The following is a 20568-nucleotide window of genomic DNA, read 5'->3' as shown; positions in this document are numbered from 1 at the left end:
TCTGGCATATAGTTGCTCAATAATGATTGTCATTATTGATATAACCACTGTAATTGTTAATGTGGTCTCTGTTCTAACTTTGCATTGATTCTGGTCTGTTCTTGCCTTAGAAGGTGCAAGTGTGAGGTTATCCATCTTCTCCCAACCCCAGAATATTAGGTGAGCACCTGAGATAGAAATGGAGTTTGTCTCATCCCCCTGTGTGAGCCTGGCTGAGGTTCTGGTCAAGTAAGCAGGAATCTTAAAGGAGTTTCAGAGTCTGGAATTTGACTCAGTGTGGAGGGTTAGTGATTACCTAATGCTATGGTCTGAATGTTTGTGTCCCCTGCCAAATTCATATGTTCAAACCTTAACCCCAATGTGATGGTATTAGGAGGTGTGGCCTTTGGGAGGTGATTAGGTCATGAGGGCAGAGCCCTCACAAATGGGATTAGTGCCCTTATAAAAGAGGCCTGAGAGAGATAGTTCATCCCTTCCACAATATGAGGACACAACAAAAAGTTTGTGACCCAGAAGAGAGCCCTCACTCAGCTATTCCAGCACTGTGATCTTGGGCTTCCAGCCTCCAGAACTGTAATAAATTTATGTTGTTCATGAGCCACCCAGTCTGAGGTATTTTGTTATAGCAGCCCACATGGACTAAGACACCAAAGGAGGTCTGAAGTAGGAATAGCCAGAGATTAAAATCTTAAAGCATGGGAAGTACAGTTCTATCTTCTGAGGGGTAAATGGAGGCACACAAACAAAAAAGAAAGTCAAAAGGATTAGAAGCTGCTTGACATTGGAAAACAGCTAAGAGCAAAAGCCCAAGATGGAACATGAATCCAGAAGGGATTTCAGAATCATTTCTGTGAGTAGGCTGAAGGGCTTAAGCTAGTTTTTTTTTTTTATTATGTTCAGTTAGCCACCATATAGTACAACATTAGTTTTTGATGCAGTGTTCAATGATTCATTAGTTGCGTATAACACCCAGTGCTCATCACAACATGTGCCCTCCTTAATACCCATCACTCTGCTTCCCCATTCCCCCAGCCCCCTCCCTTCTGAAACCTTCAGTTTGTTTCCAGGAGTCCATAGTCTCTCATGGTTTGTCTCCCTCTCTGATTTCTTCCCCTTCACCTTTCCCTCCCTTCCCCTATAGTCCTCCCTGCTATTCCTTATGTTCCACATACGAGTAAAACCATATGATAATTGTCTTTCTCTGCTTGACTTATTTTACCTTAGCATAGTACCCTTCAGTTCCATCCATGTTGATGCAAATGGTGGGTATTCATCCTTTCTGATGGCTGAGTAATATTCCATTGAATATATGGACCACATCTTCTTTATCCATTCATCTGTTGAAGGGCATCTCGGCTCCTTCCACAGTTTGGCTATTGTGGACATTGCTGCTCTGAACATTGGGGTGCATGTGCCCCTTCTTTTCACTACATCTGTATCTTTGGGGTAAATACCTAGTAGTGCAATTGCTGGGTCAGAGAGTAGCTCTATTTTTAACTTTTTGAGGAAACTCCATACTGTTTTCCAAAGTGGTTGTACCAACTTGCATTCCCACTAACAGTATAAGAGGGTTCCCCTTTCTCCATATCCTCTCCAACATTTGTTGTTTCCTGCCTTGTTAATTTTTGCCATTCTAATCGGTGGTAAGGTGGTATCTCACTGTGGTTTTGATTTGAATTTCCCTGATGGCTAGTGATGTTATACATTTTTTCATGTCTGTTAGCCATTTGTATGTCTTCTTTGGAGAAGTGTCTGTTCATGTCTCCTGCCCATTTTTTGACTGGATTATTCGTTTTTGTTTTTTGTGGAGGTGTTGAGTTTGAGAAGTTCTTTGTAGATCTTGGATACTGGCCCTTTATCTGTAATGGCATTTGCAAATATCTTCTCCCATTCCATGGGTTGCCTCTTAGTTTTATTGACTGTTTCCTTTGCTGTGCAGAAACTTTTTATCTTGATGAAATCCCAAAAGTTCATTTTTGCTTTTGTTTCCCTTTCCTTTGGAGACGTGTCTTGAAAGAAGTTGCTATGGCTGATTTTGAAGAGGTTATTCCCTGTGCTCTCCTCTAGGATTTTGATAGATTCCTGTCTCACATTGAGGTCTTTCATCCATTTTGAGTTTATCTTTGTGTATGGTGTTAGGGAATGGTCGAGTTTCATTCTTCTGTATATAGCTGTCCAATTTTCCCAGCACGGTTTATTGAAGAGACTGTCTTTTCCCCATTGGATATTTTTTCCTGATTTGTCAAAGATTAGTTGACCATAGAGTTGAGGATCCATTTCTGGGCTCTCTATTCTGTTCCATTTGATCTGTGGATCTGTTTTTGTGCCAATACTGTGCTGTCTTGGTGATCACAGCTTTGTAATATAGCTTGAAGTCAGGCAACATGATGTCCCCAGCTTTGTTTTTCTTTTTCAATATTCCCTTGGTAATTTGGGGTCTTTTCTGGTTCCATACAAATTTTAGGATTGTTTGTTCCAGCTCTTTGAAAAATGTCAGTGGTATTTTAATAGGGATGGCACTAAAAGTGTAGATTGCTCTGGGAGGCATAGACATTTTAACAATGTTTATTCTTCCAATCTATGAGCATGGAATGTTTGTCCATGTTTTTGTGTCTTCCTCAATTTCTTTCATTAGTGTTCTGTAGTTTCTAGAGTATGGATTCTTTACGTCTTTGGTTAGGTTTATTCCTAGGTATCTTATGGGTTTTGGTGCTATTGTAAATGGAACAATTCCTTAATTTCTCTTTCTATAGTTATATTGTTAGTGAATAGAAATGCAACTGATTTCTGTGCATTGATTTTGTATCCTGCCACATTGCTGAATTGCTGTATGAGTTCTAGCAATTTTGGGGTGGAGTCTTTTGGGTTTTCCACGTAAAGTATCATATCTTCTGCAAAGAGAGATATTTTGACTTCTTCTTTGCCAATTTGAATGCATTTTATTACTTTTTGCTGTCTGATTGCTGAGGTTAGGACATCTAGTACTGTGTTGAACAATAATGGTGAGAGTGGGCATCCCTGTCGTGTTCCTGACCTTAAGGGAAAATGTCTCAGTTTTTCCCCACTGAGAATGATATTCGCTGTGGGCTTTTCAGAAATGGCTTTTATGATACTGAGGTATGTTCCCTCTATACGTACACTCTGAAGAATTTTAATCAGGAAAGGGTGCTGTATTTTGTCAAATGTTTTTTCTGCATCAACTGAGAGGATCATATGGTTCTTGTATTTTTCTTTTATTAATGTGCTCTGTCACATTGATTGATTTGCGAATGTTGAACCACCCTTGCATCCCAGGAATAAATCCCACCTGCTCATGATGGATTACCCTCTTAATGTACTGTTGGATCCTAATGGCTTGGATTTTGAGTATTTTAGCATCCATGTTCATCAGGGATATTGGTCTGTAATTCTCCTTTTTCATGGGGGTCTTTGCCTGGTTTTGGGATCAGGGTAAAGCTGGCTTCATAGAACGAATTTGGAAGTTTCCCTTCCATTCCTATTTTTTGAAACAGGTTCATTAAAATAGGTATATTTCTTCTTTAAATGTTTGGTAGAATTCCCCTGGGAAGCCATCTGACCCTAGACTCATTTTTCTGGGAGGTTTTTGATTACTGCTTCAATTTCTTTACTGGTTATTGGTCTATTCAGATTGTCAGTTTCTTCCTTTTTCAGACTTGGTAGTTTATAAGTTTCCAGGAGGCATCCATTTCTTCCAGGTTGCTTAATTTGTTGCCATATAGTGGCTGAGAATAATTTCTAATAATTGTTTCTATTTCCTTGGTGTTAGTCGTGATCTCTTCCCTTCATTCATGATTTTATTGATTTGGGTACTTTCCCTTTTCTTTTGGATAAGTCTTAAGCTAGTTTTAATTGATTCTGTCTTCCTGAGTGAGCTGGTCTTGTTCAGAGGCCCAGGATCAAGGCGAACAGAAGCAGATGTTGAGTTCCTTCAAGGATGGGGCCAGTTGCAGCAGTGACTATTCTCACTTATGTTCTGATACTACTTATTGTCAGACATTAAAGGCATTAAATCCAAACTCAAGTTTCCTTCAATAAGTAGGCATTGGTCATTTGAAGATAGACTTTCCTATGAAATTGAGAATTATACATTTCTTGAGATCTGCTTTAGTAAAAATATATGTGACGAGACCAGTATTTTCTAGGGAAAGATACTTATGTTGCCATTTTCAAATCAATGTCCCATTCAGCTTGTTGGGAAGTAACCTTTCATTTTAGACTTAAAAATCAAAACAAAGAGGTCCCCTTCTCCCTCTTCAATTGGCACAAAAGCTATAAATCTTGCACTAGAAACTTTCTCTTGACTAGAAGTACTGGCTTACTTCTGTTTAAGGAAATTTGATATTTTAAAAAATGCGTTGTAAAATAAAGCACTTATGGGGAGAAGGGCAAAGCAAATAGATGACAAGCCCCAAAAGAAATTTAGTATATTGACAACACTAATAAACTGCTTCTACCAAGGAAAGACCAGAGGGAGAGGAATGGGTTTTCAAAAAGCCTACTTTTTAAACTTTGAACTTCCCCTGTTGCTTTTCCCAACAACCCATTTCTTTGAACACTGCTCCTCAGCAAGGCCAATGATCAGTAAGTCAGTCAAATGATAATAGTTCTTTACTGCAGCTTATAGTGGTTTCAAAGTACATTCTACATGCACGTTGGCCAGTTATAGGACATGGATCTTATCAGTTAATTCTGGTGTTACTGGAACTCACTACTAAGCAGAATTAAGTTGGCTGACTCACTCCTACAACTATCCCAGCCCTCACTTGATAATTTCTCCTTCACTTTTATCCTGGGCCAAGTTTACAGCTGTTTCCCTCTCAGCTGCTATTGACTCTGATGAAGCAAGCTCTGTTTTTGCTCCACCCCTAGTGCAAGATCAAACCTGCTCTCTGTACAGCCATCCAAACTCCAGCTGAGTGAAGCCTCCTTAGTGCCTTAGTCCTAGGAACCTTCTCTAATAGGCCCTATTCCTATGCATATATAGCTCAATGAGCTATCCTATTCCTGCCCTTGGGCTTTCACACCAGTCCCAAAGGTAGTTTCCTATAAAGATTTGTAATATCTGCTCACTCATATTCTTATCCTTTCTCTCCTTCACAGTCTTACAGCTTTTATATAACTTTCTGCCATTGACATTTTCTTCAGAGTGACACATGTCCAGGCAGAGGATCACATCTGGATAAATAATATGGGTAGTGGTTATGAGATCTGGCTATAAAGTTAAATCATTCATTTATTCGACAAATGCCTTTTTATAGAGACTATAACTCATTTTTGTATTTATTTTTATGATGGTTTATTTAACAATTAGGTAATTTTTGTAGTTTTTATTTTGGTTAATTATAGATTCAGGTGTAGTTGGAAGAAAGAATACATGGAGATCCTGGGCGCCCTTTACCCTATTTCCCCCAGTGATAATATCTTGAGAAATTATACTGCAATCTCACAGGCTATTGACATTGATTCTGTCAAGATAAAGAGCAGTTTCATCACCACAAGGATCCCTCCTGTTGCCCTTTTATAGTCACACTCATCTCTCTGTGGAGATGTGTGGGCCTTTTATAGCCATACAGCTCCCTGTCCCTGACCCCTGGCAACCATGAATTTCTTCTCTGTATCTATAATTTTGTTATTTCAAGAATATAACATAAATTGAATCATATAGTGTGTAACCTTTTGACTTTTTCACAGCATAATTCATTGTAAATTCATCTTGGTTGCTATGTGTATCAATTGTCTGTTCCTTTTTATTGCTGAGTATTATTCTGTGGTAGAAGTGTACCATAGTTTGTTTAACCATTCACACATTGAGGGACATTTTGGGTTGTTCCCATTTTTTTGGTTATTACAAATAAAGCTGCTGTTATGGGCTGGATTATGTTCCCCCAAATTGCATGTGTTGAGGCCCCAACCCCTAGTACCTCAGAATAGAACTGTATATGGTGATAAGGTCTTTAATGAGGTAATTAAGTAAAAATGAGGCTGTTAGGGTATAGCTCTAATCCAATATGCCTGGTGTCCTTATAAGAGAAAGAAGAGACACCATGGGCATGTGTACATAGAGGGATGAGGCTCGAACATTTGAAGAAGCAGCAAGAGGCTGGCTATAAGCAAGCCACAGGGAGAAGCCTCAGAGGAAACCAACCCTGTCAACACCTTGATCTCTGACTTCCATCCTCCTGAACTGTGAGAAAATAAATTTCTGTTGTTTAAGCCATCTAGTCTGTGGTATTTTGTTATGGCAGCCTGAGCAAACTAATGCAGGCTGCTGTGAACATTTGTGTACAGGTTTTTGTGTCAACATAACCTTCATTCTCTGGGATAAATTTCCCAAGAGTGCTATGGCTGGGTCATATGATAGTTGCATGTTTAGTTTTATAAGAAGCTGCCAAACTGTTTTCTAAAGTGGCTTACTGTTTTACATGCCCACCAGCAATGGTATGGTATTTAGTGATACCGTTTCCCAGTATGCTCACCAGGATTTGATATCATCACTATTTTTTATTTTCTGATAGGTGTGTAATGATATCTCACTGTAGTTTTAATTTCCATTTTCATGATGGCTAATGTATTATACATCGCTTTTTAAAGATTTTATTTATTTATTTGAGAGAGAGGGAGATAGAGCGAGAGCATGAGCGGGGAGAAGGGCAGAGGGAGAGGGAGAAGCAGACTCCCAGCTGAGCAGGGAGCCTGACATGGGGCTCTATCCCAGGACCCCGAGATCATGACCTGAGCCAAAGGCAGATGCTTAACTGACTGAGCCACCCAGTCGCCCCTGATATTGTACATCGTTTTATGTGTATATTTGCCATCTTGCATCCTCTCTGGTGAAGTGTGCGCTCATGTCTTTTGTTAATTTTCTAAATGGATGGTTTGCTTTTTTTTTTATTATTACTATGTTATGTTAATCACCACACATTACATCATTACTTTTTGATGTAGCGTTCCATGATTCATTGTTTGCGTATAACTCCCAGTGCTCCATGCAGAACGTGCCCTCCTTAATACCCATCGCCAGGCCAACCCATCCTCCTACCCCCTCCCCTCTAGAACCCTCAGTTTGTTTTTCAGAGTCCATAGTCTCTCATGGTTCGTCTCCCCCCTAACTCCCCCCCTTCATTTTTCCCCTCCTTTTTATTGCTTAGTTTTTTTAGAGTTCTTTAAATAGTCTAGATACTAGTCCTTTGTGGTATATATAGCTTACAAATATTTTCTCCAGTTCTCCAGCTCATTTTATTCATCCTTTTAATAGTCTTTTACAGAGCAAAATTTTTAATTTTGAGTAGGTCCAGTTGAAATTGGATTGTGTATGTGTTCTTGTATGAGTTTTAGTAGTTTGTGTTTTTCATCTATGTTATCAAATTTTTAGGTAGAGTTGTTCATAGAACGTCCTTATCCTTTTCATGGATGCCACTTTATTAGTTATTTTCTTTTTTTTATTATGTTATGTTAATCACCATACATTACATCATTAGTTTTTGATGTAGTGTTCCATGATTCATTGTTTGCATATAACATCCAGTGCTCCATTCATTACATGCCCTCTTTAATACCCATCACCAGGCTAACCCATCCCCCATCCCCCGACCCCCTCCCCTGATTTTTGTTTTTCTGTTTATCTTTGCTTACATTTTAATAGGTTACTTGAACAATTTTTTGAAGAATCTATCTTGATTTATTTATAGTTTTTAAGTACATTGCTTTATATAACTTTCTTAGTGGTTGCATCTAGGCATTATAATATATATATACATAACATATCACAGTTTACTAGTATTGACACATTACTACTTTGAGTGAGGTATAGAAAACTTACTGCTATTTAGGTTTATTTTATCTTCCTCTTTTTAAAGTGTAATTGTTTTGGGGTGGAGTCTTTTGGGTTTTCCACATACAGTATCATATCATCTGCAAAGAGTGAGAGTTTGACTTCCTCTTTGCCGATTTGGATGCCTTTGATTTCTTTTTGTTGTCTGATTGCTGTGGCTAGGACTTCTAATACTATGTTGAATAGCAGTGTTGAGAGTGGACATCCCTGCCGCGTTCCTGACCTTAGGGGAAAAGCTCTCAGCCTTTCCCCATTGAGAATGATATTCGCTGTAGGTTTTTCATAGATGGCTTTTATGATATTGAGGTATGTACCCTCTATCCCTATACTCTGAAGAGTTTTGATCAAGAAAGGATGTTGTACTTTGTCAAATGCTTTTTCTGCATCTATTGAGAGGATCATATGATTCTTGTTCTTTCTTTTGTTAATGTATTGTAACACGTTGATTGATTTGCAGATGTTGAACCAACCTTGCAGCCCAGGGATAAATCCCACTTGGTCGTGGTGAATAATCCTTTTAATGTACTGTTGGATCCTATTGGCTAGTATTTTGGTGAGAATTTTTGCATCCATGTTCATCAAGGATATTGGTCTGTAATTCTCTTTTTTGATGGGGTCTTTGGTTTTGGGATCAAGGTAATGCTGGCCTCATAAAATGAATTTGGAAGTTTTCCTTCCATTTCTATTTTTTGGAACAGTTTCAGGAGAATAGGTATTAATTCTTCTTGAAATGTCTGATAGAATTCCCCTGGGAAGCCATCTGGCCCTGGGCTTTTGTTTCTTGGGAGATTTTTGATGACTGTTTCAATTTCCTTAGTGGTTATAGGTCTGTTCAGGTTTTCTATTTCTTCCTGGTTCAATTTTGGTAGTTGATACATCTCTAGGAATGCACCCATTTCTTCCAGATTGTCTAATTTGCTGGCATATAGTTGCTCATAATATGTTCTTATAATTGTTTATATTTCTTTGGTGTTGGTTGTGATCTCTCCTCTTTCATTCATGATTTTGTTGATTTGGGTCATTTCTCTTTTCTTTTTGATCAGTCTGGCCAGGGGTTTATCAATCTTGTTAATTCTTTCAAAGAACCAGCTCCTAGTTTCGTTGATCTGTTCTACTGTTCTTTTGGTTTCTAGTTCATTGATTTCTGCTCTGATATTTATTATTTCTCTTCTCCTGCTGGGTTTAGGCTTTATTTGCTGTTCTTTCTCCAGCTCCTTTAGGTGTAGAGTTAGGTTGTGTATTTGAGACCTTTCTTGTTTCTTGAGAAAGGCTTGTATTGCTATATACTTTCCTCTTAGGACTGCCTTTGCTGCATCCCAAAGACTTTGAACAGTTGTGTTTTCATTTTCATTTGTTTCCATGAATTTTTTTAATTCTTCTTTAATACCCTGGTTGACCCATTCATTCTTTAGTAGGATGCTCTTTAGCCTCCATGTATTTTTTTTTAAAGATTTATTTATTTATTTTGAGAGAGTGAGAATGAGAGGGAGAGAGAGAGTACATGAGAGCGGGGAGGGTTAGAGGGAGAAGCAGGCTCCTCGCTGAGCAGGGAGCCCGATGCGGGACTCGATCCTGGGACTCCAGGATCATGACCTGAGCCGAAGGCAGTTGCTTAACCAACTGAGCCACCCAGGCACCCTAGCCTCCATGTATTTGAGTTCTTTCCGACTTTCCTCTTGTGACTGAGTTCTGGTTTGAAAGCACTGTGATCCAAAAATATGCAGGGAATGATCCCAGTCTTTTGATACCGGTTGAGATCTGATTTGTGACCTAGGATGTGATCTCTTCTGGAGAATGTTCCATGGGCACTAGAGAAGAATGTGTATTCTGTTCCTTTGGGATGGAATGTTCTGAATATATCTGTGAAGTCCATTTGGTCCAGTGTATCATTTAAAGTGTTTATTTCCTTGTTGATCTTTTGCTTAGATGATCTGTCCATTTCAGTGTGGGGGTTGTTAAAGTCCCCCAGTATTATTGTTTTGTTGTGGATGTGTTTCTTTGATTTTTTTATTAATTGGCTTATATAATTGGCTGCTCTCATGTTAGGGGCATAGATATTTACAATTGTTAGATCTTCTTGTTGGATAGACCCTTTAAATAGGATATAGTATCCTTCCTCATCTCTTATTATAGTGTTTGTTTTAAAATCTAATTTGTCTGATATAAGGCTTTCCACCCCACCTTTCTTTTGATGTCTATTAGCATGGTAAATTGTTTTCCACCCGCCCACTTTCAATCTGGGGCTGTCTTTGGGTCTAATATGGGTCTCTTGCAGGCAGAATATTGATGGGTCTTGTTTTTTTATCCAATTTGATACTCTGTCTTTTGATTGTGGCATTTAGCCCATTTACATTCAGGGTAACTATTGAAAGGTATGAATTTAGTTCCATTGTGTTTCCTGTAAGGTTACTGTTACTGTATAAGGGATTTAGGATTTTTGTTCTAAGTCTAAAGTGAAGGAATTGAAGTGTTTTAAGAAGGGTGGGGATGTGTTTTGAGTTAACCATTAACAAAAGATCTCCCTGGTTGCTGTGTAAAGACTACATTAGAAGGGAAGAACAGAACAGGGAGACCAGTTAGGAGGCTGCAGTAGAAATCAAGATGAGAGATGATTAAAGTTCTAACAGGCCTTTAGTTTGAAGATAGAGAAGTGGAAGTAATTAAAATAAAAGGCACACCTTATTTGTCAATGGGGAATGTGTTTCTAGAAATTAGATAATTTAACTGCATCACCATTATATTAACTCATTATAGCACAGTCCCTGTGGGAGAGTGACTATATTTCCCAGTATCAACATACAAGTAGGGTTTTATTGACTTCTCAGTTTACTTTCTTTGTATTGTTTTTTTTTTATTTAAAGATTTTTATTTATTTATTTGAGAGAGAGAGAGAATGAGAGATAGAAAGCATGGGAGGGAAGAGGGTCAGAGGGAGAAGCAGACTCCCTGCTGAGCAGGAAGCCCGATGTGGGACTCGATCCCGGGATTCCAGGATCATGACCTGAGCTGAAGGCAGTTGTTTAACCAACTGAGCCACCCAGGCGCCCCTCTTTGTATTGTTTTTTAAAGCTTTTATTTATTTATTTGAGAGAGAGCAAGTGAGAGAGAGCAAGTGCACAAGTGGGGGGAGGGGCAGAGGGAGAGGTAGAAGCTGACACCCCATTGAATGGGGAGCCTGACGTGAGGCTTGATCCTAGGATTCTGAGATCATGACCTGAGCTGAAGGCAGATGCTTAACTGACTGAGCCACCCAGGTGCCCCTACTTTCTCTGTATTATTTGTAGTAATTCTAATATAGCAATGTAGCTAGTCATAGAAATGAACCCAAATCCACAGAAGAGTGCACCTCTTTAAGCTGAAAACACACTTGTGTGTGATCTAACCATTAAAATAATCCCATGTTAGCTTGTCTTTGGAAAACAACAAGACTGTTTTCCGGGGATCAAAAGATCTGTGGTAAGGAGGGAAAAAAGAAAGCAGGATGATAGAACACTGCTTAGCTCAGAATTAGTCCTCAATAAATATGAGTTGAAGATGAATGGATAAAAAAGATGTGGTCCATATATACAGTGGAATATTACTCAGCCATCAGAAAGGATGAATACCCAAATTTTACATCACCATGGTTGGGACTGGAGATTATGCTAAGTGAAATAAGTCAAGTAGAGAAAGTCAATTACCGTATGGTTTCACTTATTTGTGGAACATGAGAAATGCCATGGAGGACATTAGGAGAAGGAAAGGAAAAATGAAGGGGGGGAAATTGGAGGGAGAGATGAACCATGAGAGACTATAGACTCTGAGAAACAAACAGGTTTTAGAGGGGAGGGGGGAGGGGGAATTGGTTAGCTCGGTGATGGGTATTAAGGAGGGCACGTACTGCATGGAGCACTGGGTGTTATATGAAAACAATGGATCGTGGGTCACCACATCAAAAACTAACGATGTATTATATGGTGACTAACATAACATAATAAAATAAATAAATAAATAAATAAATAAATAAATATGAGTTGATATTAGACTAAACTTAATTCAATTTATTTTAGTGAAAATGCCTGTATTTTAAAAGCTTACTTCAAATGACAGGAGTGATTTAGAAATCCATAAATATTAGAGCAGGCTTTTTTCTTTGTCTTGTAGTTAATTATTTATTTTATGAAAGCGTGTTTGCATATAAAATTAACAGCTTGATACATAAGCTGGGCATTAGAGAAATTTTAATTTAACATTTTATAAGCCAAACACTGCCTGAAATTCAATCAAAATGACACTATGGTTTTTTTATTATTATGTTATGTTAATCACCATACATTACATCATTAGTTTTTGATGTAGTGTTCCATGATTCATTGTTTGTGTATAACACCCAGTGCTCGATGCAGAACGTGCTCTCTTTAATACCCATCACCAGGCTAACACATCCTCCCACCCACCTCCCCTCTGGAACCCTCAGTTTGTTTTTCAGAATCCATAGTCTCTCATGGTTCATCTCCCCCTCTGATATCCCGCCCTTCATTCTTCCCCTCCTGCTATCTTCTCCTTCTTCTTTTTTTTTTAACATATAATGTATTATTTGCTTCAGAGGTACAGATCTGTGATTCAACAGACTTGCACAATTCACAGCGCTCACCATAGCACATACCCTCCCCAATGTCTATCACCCAGCCACCCCATCCCTCCCACCCCCCACCACTCCAGCCACCCTCAGTTTGTTTCCTGAGATTAAGAATTCCTCATATCAGTGAGGTCATATGATACATGTCTTTCTCTGATTGACTTATTTCACTCAGCAAAATACCCTCCAGTTCCATCCACGTCGTTGCAAATGGCAAGATTTTATTCTTTTTGATGGCTGCATAATATTCCATTGTATATCTATACCACATCTTCTTTATCCATTCGTCTGTTGATGGATATCTTGGCTCGTTCCACAGTTTGGCTATTGTGGACATTGCTGCTATAAACATTGGGGTGCACATAACCCTTCGGATCCCTACATTTGTATTTTTGGGGTAAATAGCCAGTAGTGCAATTGCTAGATCGTATGGTAGCTCTATTTTCAACTATTTGAAGAACCTCCATACTGTTTTCCAGAGTGGCTGCACCAGCTTGCATTCCCACCAACAGTGTAGTATTGTATTTCTTGGGTGTTGGTTGTGATCTCTCCTCTTTCATTCATGATTTTGTTGATTTGGGTCATTTCTCTTTTCTTTTTGATAAGTCTTGCCAGTGGTTTATCAATCTTGTTAATTCTTTCAAAGAACCAGCTCCTTGTTTTGTTGATCTGTTCTACTGTTCTTTTGGTTTCTATTTCATTGATTTCTGCTCTGATCTTTATTTCTCTTCTCCTGCTGGGTTTGGGCTTTATTTGCTGTTCCCTTTCCAGCTCCTTTAGGTGTAGGGTTGGGTTGTGTATTTGAGACCTTTCTTGTTTCTTGAGAAAGGCTTGTATTGCTATATGCTTTCCTCTTAGGACTGCCTTTGCTGTATCCCAAAGATATTGAACAGTTGTGTTTTCATTTTCATGGGTTTCCATGAAATTTTTAAATTCTTCTTTAATTCCCTGGTTGACCCATTCATTCTTTAGTAGGATGCTCTTTGGCCTCCATGTGTTTGAGTTCTTTCCGACTTTCCTCTTGTGACTGAGTTCTAGTTTCAAAGCAGTGTGGTCTGAAAATATGCAGGGAATGATCCCAATCTTTTGGTACTGGTTGAGACCTGGTTTGTGATGTAGGATGTGATCTCTTCTGGAGAATGTTCCATGGGCACTAGAGAAGAATGTGTATTCTGTTGCTTTGGGATGGAATGTTCTGAATATGTCTGTGAAGTCCATTTGGTCCAGTGTGTCATTTAAAGTGTTTATTTCCTTGTTGATCTTTTGCTTAGCTGATCTGTCCATTTCAGTGAGAGGGGTGTTAAAGTCCCCCACTATTATTGTATTGCCGTCGATGTGTTCCTTTGCTTTTGTTATTAATTGCCTTATATAATTGGCTGCTCTCATGTTAGGGGCATAGATATTTACAATTGTTAGATCTTCTTGTTGGATAGACTCTTTAAAAATGATATAGTGTCCTTCCTCTTCTCTTATTACAGTCTTTGGTTTAAGGTCTAACTTGTCTGATATAAGGATTGCCACCCCAGCTTTCTTTGGTGTCCATTAGCATGGTAAATGGTTTTCCACCCCTTCACTTTCAATGTGGGGGTGTCTTTGGGTCTAAAATGAGTCTCTTGCAGACAGCATATCGATGGGTCTTGTTTTTTAATCCAATCTGATAACCTGGGTCTTTTGATTGGGGAATTTAGCCCATTTACATTCAGGGTAACTATTGAAAGATATGAATTTAGTGCCATTGTATTGCCTGTAAGGTGACTGTTACTGTATATTGTCTGTGTTCCTTTCTGGTCTATACTGCTTTTAGGCTCTCTCTTTGCTTAGAGGACCCCTTTCAATATTTCTTGTCGGGCTGGTTTTGTGTTTGCAAATTCCTTTGATTTTTGTTTGTCCTGGAAGCTTTTTATCCCTCCTTCTATTTTCAATGACAGCCTAGCTGGATATAGTATTCTTGGCTGCATATTTTTCTCGATTAGTGCTCTGAAGATATCATGCTAGTCCTTTCTGGCCTGCCAGGTCTCTGTGGATAGGTCTGTTGCCAATCTAATGTTTATACCATTGTAGGTTACAGATCTCTTCTCCCAAGCCACTTTCAGGATTTTCTCTTTGTCTCTGAGACTCATAAGTTTTACTATTGGATGTCGGGGTGTTGACCTATTTTTATTGATTTTGAGAGTGTTTCTCTGTGCCTCCTGGATTTTGATGCCTGTTTCCTTCCCCAAATTAGGGAAGTTCTCTGTTATAATTTGCTCCAATATACCTTCTGCCCCTCTCTCTCTTTCTTTTTCTTCTGGGATCCCAATTATTCTAACGTTGTTTGTCTTATGATATCGCTTATCTCTCGAATTCTGCCCTCATGGTCTAGTAGTTGTTTATCTCTCTTTTTCTCAACCTCTTTATTCTCCATCATTAGGTCTTCTATATCACTGATTCGTTCTTCTGCCTCATTTATCCCAGCAGTTAGCACCCCCGTTTTTGATTGCACCTCATTAATATCCTTTTTGATTTCGACTTGGTTAGATTTTAGTTCTTTTATTTCTCCAGAAAGGGTTTTTTCTAATAACTTCCATGCTTTTTTCAAGCCCAGCTAGTATCTTTAAAATCATGCTTCTGAACTCCAGGACCGACATCATACTTATGTCCTTATTGAGTAGGTCCCTGGCAGTTGGTATTACCTCTTGTTCTTTTTGTTGAGGTGACTTTTTCCATCTTGTCATTTTTGTCCAGAGGAGAATAGATGAATGAGAGAACAGAATGCTAACAGGATAACAATGTCCCCAGAAAATATACTCTAAACAAATCAGAAAAGACCTGAAACCAGGGAAAAGGAAGGGAAAGAAAGAGAAAAAAGAAAAAGTAAAGATAAAAACAAACAAAAACAGAACAAAACAAAAAAACCACAATATGATCAAATATGATCAGGCTGGTGCATAGATCAGTGCCACACACTAGATTTTGGGTGCATTTTGGTCTGTTAGAAGAGAGTGCCTTCCAAAATTTTAAAGGAAGAAAAACTTATATATGTACAAAAATAAGAGTTGATAGGATGAAGGGATGGAATATGACTGTAAAGATGAGAATTATAAAAAAGTTTATAAACGGAATTGATAAGAAGTTTGAAAAAAGAATGAAGAGGATTTAAAAAAAAAGAAAAGCAAAGCGAGAGAATGTGATCAGGCAGGAGACTAGAACAAAGCCATACACTAGAGATTTAGGGTATATTTTGATCTTTTAGAAGAAACTGTATCTCAAAATTTTAAAGAGAGAAAAACTTATATATATATATATATATATATATATATATATATATGCACCAAAAATAAGGGTAACTACTATGAAGGGATAGAATATGACTCTAAAAATGAAAAATAAAAATGTTTTCTTAAAAAAGGTATTAAGAAGATGGTCTAAAAAGGGAAGAAAATTTTAAAAAAAGTTAAAAAAATTAACTTTGAAAGACTAAAGAATCATGGTAAAAAAGCCATGGATTCTATGTGCAGTATTCCCCTAGCTCTGGAGTTCTGCCTTTGTCATTGATTGGTAAACCTGGTCCTGGCTGGCTGTTCTTGCTGATCTTCTGGGGGAGGGGCCTGTTGCTGTGGTTCCCAAATGTCTTTGCCGGAGGCGGAATTGCCCCGCCCTTGTCGGTCCGGGCCAAGTAATCTGCTCGGGTTTGCTCTCGGGATCTTTTGTTCCCTGCAAGCTCTCGTTACAGCTTTGGAGGACGAGAGTGAAAATGGAGGCCTCCCAATCTCTGCCCTGGAGGAGCTGAGAACTCGGGGCCCCACTCCTCAGTGAGCCCCCAGAGAAAAGCAGTGAATCACTCCCGTCTCTCTGGTCTCCGGCCGCACTCCATGCTCACCGGCCTGTGACCACGTGTTTCTTTCTCTGGCACAAGACCCCGTGTGGAGTCTCCAAACCCAGCAGATCCCTGCACTGCGCTCCTGCGCCACTCCTACCGGGGGAGGAAGGTGAGTCTCCCCGGATCTGCCGCTTGTTGGGTGCCTGCTGAAGGAGCAGTGGCCCGACTGTGCCACGGATCACGGTTTATGGCAACCCCGAGCTGAGAGCCCGCTCCTCGGCTCCATCTCTGCAGCTGGCTTCCCCGCTCCAATACCTGGGAGCTCTGCTGCACTCAGGCACCCCTGGCCTTTCTGTGACCCCGAGGGTCCTGAGACCACACTGTCCCAGGGAGGGATCCAGCCCCTCTTAGCCACTGGAGCGACGTCCCTCAGCGGAGCCGACTTCTAAAAGTTCAGATTTTGAGCTCCGCGGCTCTATCACTTGCCAGAAGCGGCCGACGGAGGCCCCCTCCCCTGCCGTCTATCCTCCCGAATATCGCCTCGGATTCACTTCTCCGCACGTCCTACCTTCCAGAAAGTGGTCGCTTTTCTGTTCAGAGCGTTATTGCTATTCTTTTCTTCAATCTCCTGTTGAGTTCGTAGGTGTTCAGAATGGTTTGATCCCTATTCAGCTGAATTCCTGGGACCAGACGAAATCCAGGTCTCCTACTCCTCTGCCTTCTTTCTCTGCCCCTCTTTATGTATTCTTGATACTCTTTCTTGGTTGTATGTACTGTAAGTAGTGTTTTCCAGTCTGTAGCTTATATTTTTCACTTTCTCTAAGTGGTATTTTGATGAATTTTATTATAGTGAAAATTACCATCTTTTTAGTGTCTTGTTAAAAATATTCCAATGGGTAAAATATTTTCATGTATATTTTCTACAAATAGTTTTACAGTTTATTTTTGACCTCAGAATCCTTAATCCATCTGAATTTGTTTTCTAGATGGGGTGTGAGGCAGAAGCCAATTTCATCTTTTTCCATATGGCAGCCATTTTCCCAGCTTCATTTATTGAACAACTCCTACTTTCTCTACTGAGCAGATGTGCAATCTCTGTGTTATATCAAAGTTTCATTCATGGGTGGGTCTGTTCCTTCTATCCCATTGATCACTTTATCTATCTCTTCTCCAATGCTACACTGCTTTAATTATTACAGCTTTATAATAATTCCTAATATCTGGTAGGGCAAGTGCCCTAAACCTGTTCTTCATCTTCATTTGTCTTCAATATAAATTTTACAATCATTAAATCATATGAAAACACTTAAAACTGTAAGTTGAAATTTCATTGAATTTATTTCTAGATAGATTTGGGGAAGACCAACATTTTTTTAAAAAGATTTATTTATTTGAGAGAGAGAGAGCATGAGCTGGGGGAGGGGCAGAGGGAGAGAAAGAGAGAGAGAATCTCAAGTAGACTCCCCACTGAGTGCATACAGCCAGACATGGGACTCGATCCCACAACCCTGAATCATGAGGTGAGCCGGTCAAGAGCCAGATGCTCAACTGACTGAGCCACCCAGGCACCCCCAAAACCAACATCTTTAAGATATTAAATATTCCTATCAATAATAAAGCATATTTAATTTATTTAGATCTCAAAAAATATATATTTATAACACTTTATAATTTTCCCTGTAGATGTCTTGTGCATATTTTATTAGGTTTATTCTCAGAAACTTGGTATTTCTGATACTATTGTAAACTGTGTCTTCTCTTTCAATAAATTTTTAATGATCTGTTGTTGGTGAATAGAAATGCAAAATACTCTTGTATATTAATTTTATATGAAGCCACTTTGCTAAACTCTTATTTCTAATGACGTGAAGGTATATTATTTGAATTTTCTAAAGAAATGATTGCATCATCTACAAATAATCACAATTTTGTTTTTTTCCTTTCCAATCTTTGTATATATTGTTTTATTACACTGGATAGGACTTCAAGTGTAATAATGAATAAAAGTGGCCATAGTGGGTTTCCTTGTCTCATTCCTGATTTTAATGAGACTGCTTCCAATGTGTGCTCATTTAAGGTAATGCTAACTTTAGGATTATTTTACAAATGCTTTTTATCTGGTTACAAAATCTCTTCTATTTCTAATTAAAAAGAGTTGTATTTTTGTCATAAATGGGATTTAAATTTGATAAAAGACTTTTCATATCTACTAAAACGATAATGTGCTTTTCCATAAAAATCTGTTAATATAGGGGCACCTGGGTGGCTCAGTTGGTTTAGTGGCTAACTCTTGGTTTCAGCTCAGGTCTTGATATCAAAGTCGTGATCTCAGAGTTGTGAGACTGAGCCCTTCATCGGGCTCCACGCTCAGTGGGGAGTCTGCTTGGGATTCTTTCTCTCCCTCTCCCTCTGCCTCTCCCTCTGCTTGCTCTCTCTCTCTCTCTCTCTCTCTCTAAAATAAATAAATAAATCTTTTAAAAAATCTGTTAATATAGTAAGCTGTATTTATGGGTTTCCTAATATTAAACCATCCTTGCATAATGGGATAAATTCAATCTTTTCTATATACTATTGGGTTTGATTTGCTAATATTTTGGTAGGAGTTTTGCATCTGTATTCATAAGTTAATACAATCCATAATCTTCATTTCTCAAAATTTGTTTTTGTTCTGTTGTCAGGGTATACTTGTCTTGCAGAATAGATTGAGTAATATTCCCTCTTTTTCTATTATTTGAAAGTGGTTGTATCAAATTTGAGCTATCCCTTTCTTGAAAGTTTGGTAGAACTTGTTTATAAAATAGACTTGATCTAGTGTTTCCTTTGCAGGAAGATTTTAATTGCTGTATCTTTAAAGTATTTATAAGATGATTTAAGACTTTTAAATTTCTTTTTGAGTGAGTTCTGGTAAGTTACATTTTCTAGGGATTTGTCCATTTCTCCAAAGTTTTCAAAAGTGTTGGCCTTCAGTGTTGATGACATTGTTTTATTATCTTTCAAAATACTATTATTTGTAGTTATGCCCTCTCTTTTCATTCATGTATTTTGTGTCTTCTCTCTTTTTCCCCCTTGATCAATCTGAATAGAATTTTGTTTATTTTGTTACTTTTCTTCCAAAGAGATGATCCACTGGTTTTGTATATTTAGGTTTTTTTTTTTTAATTTCCTTAGTTTCCAGTCTTACATTTATTATATCTTTCCTTGTATTTTCATTGGGCTTATTCTCTTGGGTTTTTTAAAAAAGAGTTTATTTATTTTTTTATTTTAGAGAGAGAAAAAGAGAGAGAGAGTGGGCAGAGGGGCACAGGGAAAGGGAGAGAATCTCAAGCAGACTCCCTGCTGAATGTGGGTCCTGATGTGGGGCTTGATCTCATGACCCTGAGATCATGACTTGATCCAAAACCAAGAGTCAGACGCTTAACTGACTAAGCCACCCAGGCACCCCTCTCTTGGGTTTTTTAAAAATAGTTTCTTAAGATAGATGATTATCTCATTTTTTTTTTACTTTCTTTTTATTATAGGTATTTAAGGCTATGATTCTTCCTCAAAATACTGCTTTTATTACACCCTGGAAATTTTGTTATATAATATTTTCGTTATATTCAATTCTAGGTTTCCATTGAATATTTGGCCATTAGGGCCCAAGTGACTGAGCTGCTTGCTTTGCAGCCTGACCATGATGGAGAATCTTCTAATGCTCTGAGCCTCACTCAAAGTTGACAGAATTATTAGTTATTTGGTACATGAGTCCAATGAGCTCATTCAAATATGGTATAGGTTGCCACTAAATTACAAAGAAGTCCCCAAGTATTGTTCCTCTTTATTTAGTGGTAGGAGCTGTGAGATGCAGAAACTTGTTTTTTTCATTGGAGAGGATACCCCAGGATATCTCTGGCCAGTGGACCTCTAGAAACTTCACTGAGGTAGCAGGCTCCTGATTTTCATGGATTTTGTCTTCCTACTACCAAGGCATCTGAAGTTCCTGCTCACCATATCCCTATCAACATGATGTCATCAATAATAGTGTACTAACTAGCATGATGTCCTGTGGGATAATCGAGGTTCCAGCGTTCTAAATTATGACCCCCAAATTGATATATCCCTTTAGTAAAATAGTGTCAATCTAAGAGTAGTACCTGTTAGATTAGGAAAAATTGCTTCTGGTCTTTCCTGCTGAGCAGTACAGGGGTAAATAATCATTTTCCAGATTGATAACTGCATACCAGGTACTGGGGACTATGTTGATTTGCTCCAGTCTCTTTAAGAGACTACATCTAGAATAGCAGCTGCAAATTGGAGTTT

This window comes from Callorhinus ursinus, unplaced genomic scaffold (assembly GCF_003265705.2).
Source record: "Callorhinus ursinus isolate GAN/ISIS: 27379988/994484 unplaced genomic scaffold, GSC_fseal_2.0 scaffold95, whole genome shotgun sequence".
NCBI lineage: Eukaryota > Metazoa > Chordata > Mammalia > Carnivora > Otariidae > Callorhinus > Callorhinus ursinus.
This window is presented reverse-complemented; position numbering follows the sequence as displayed.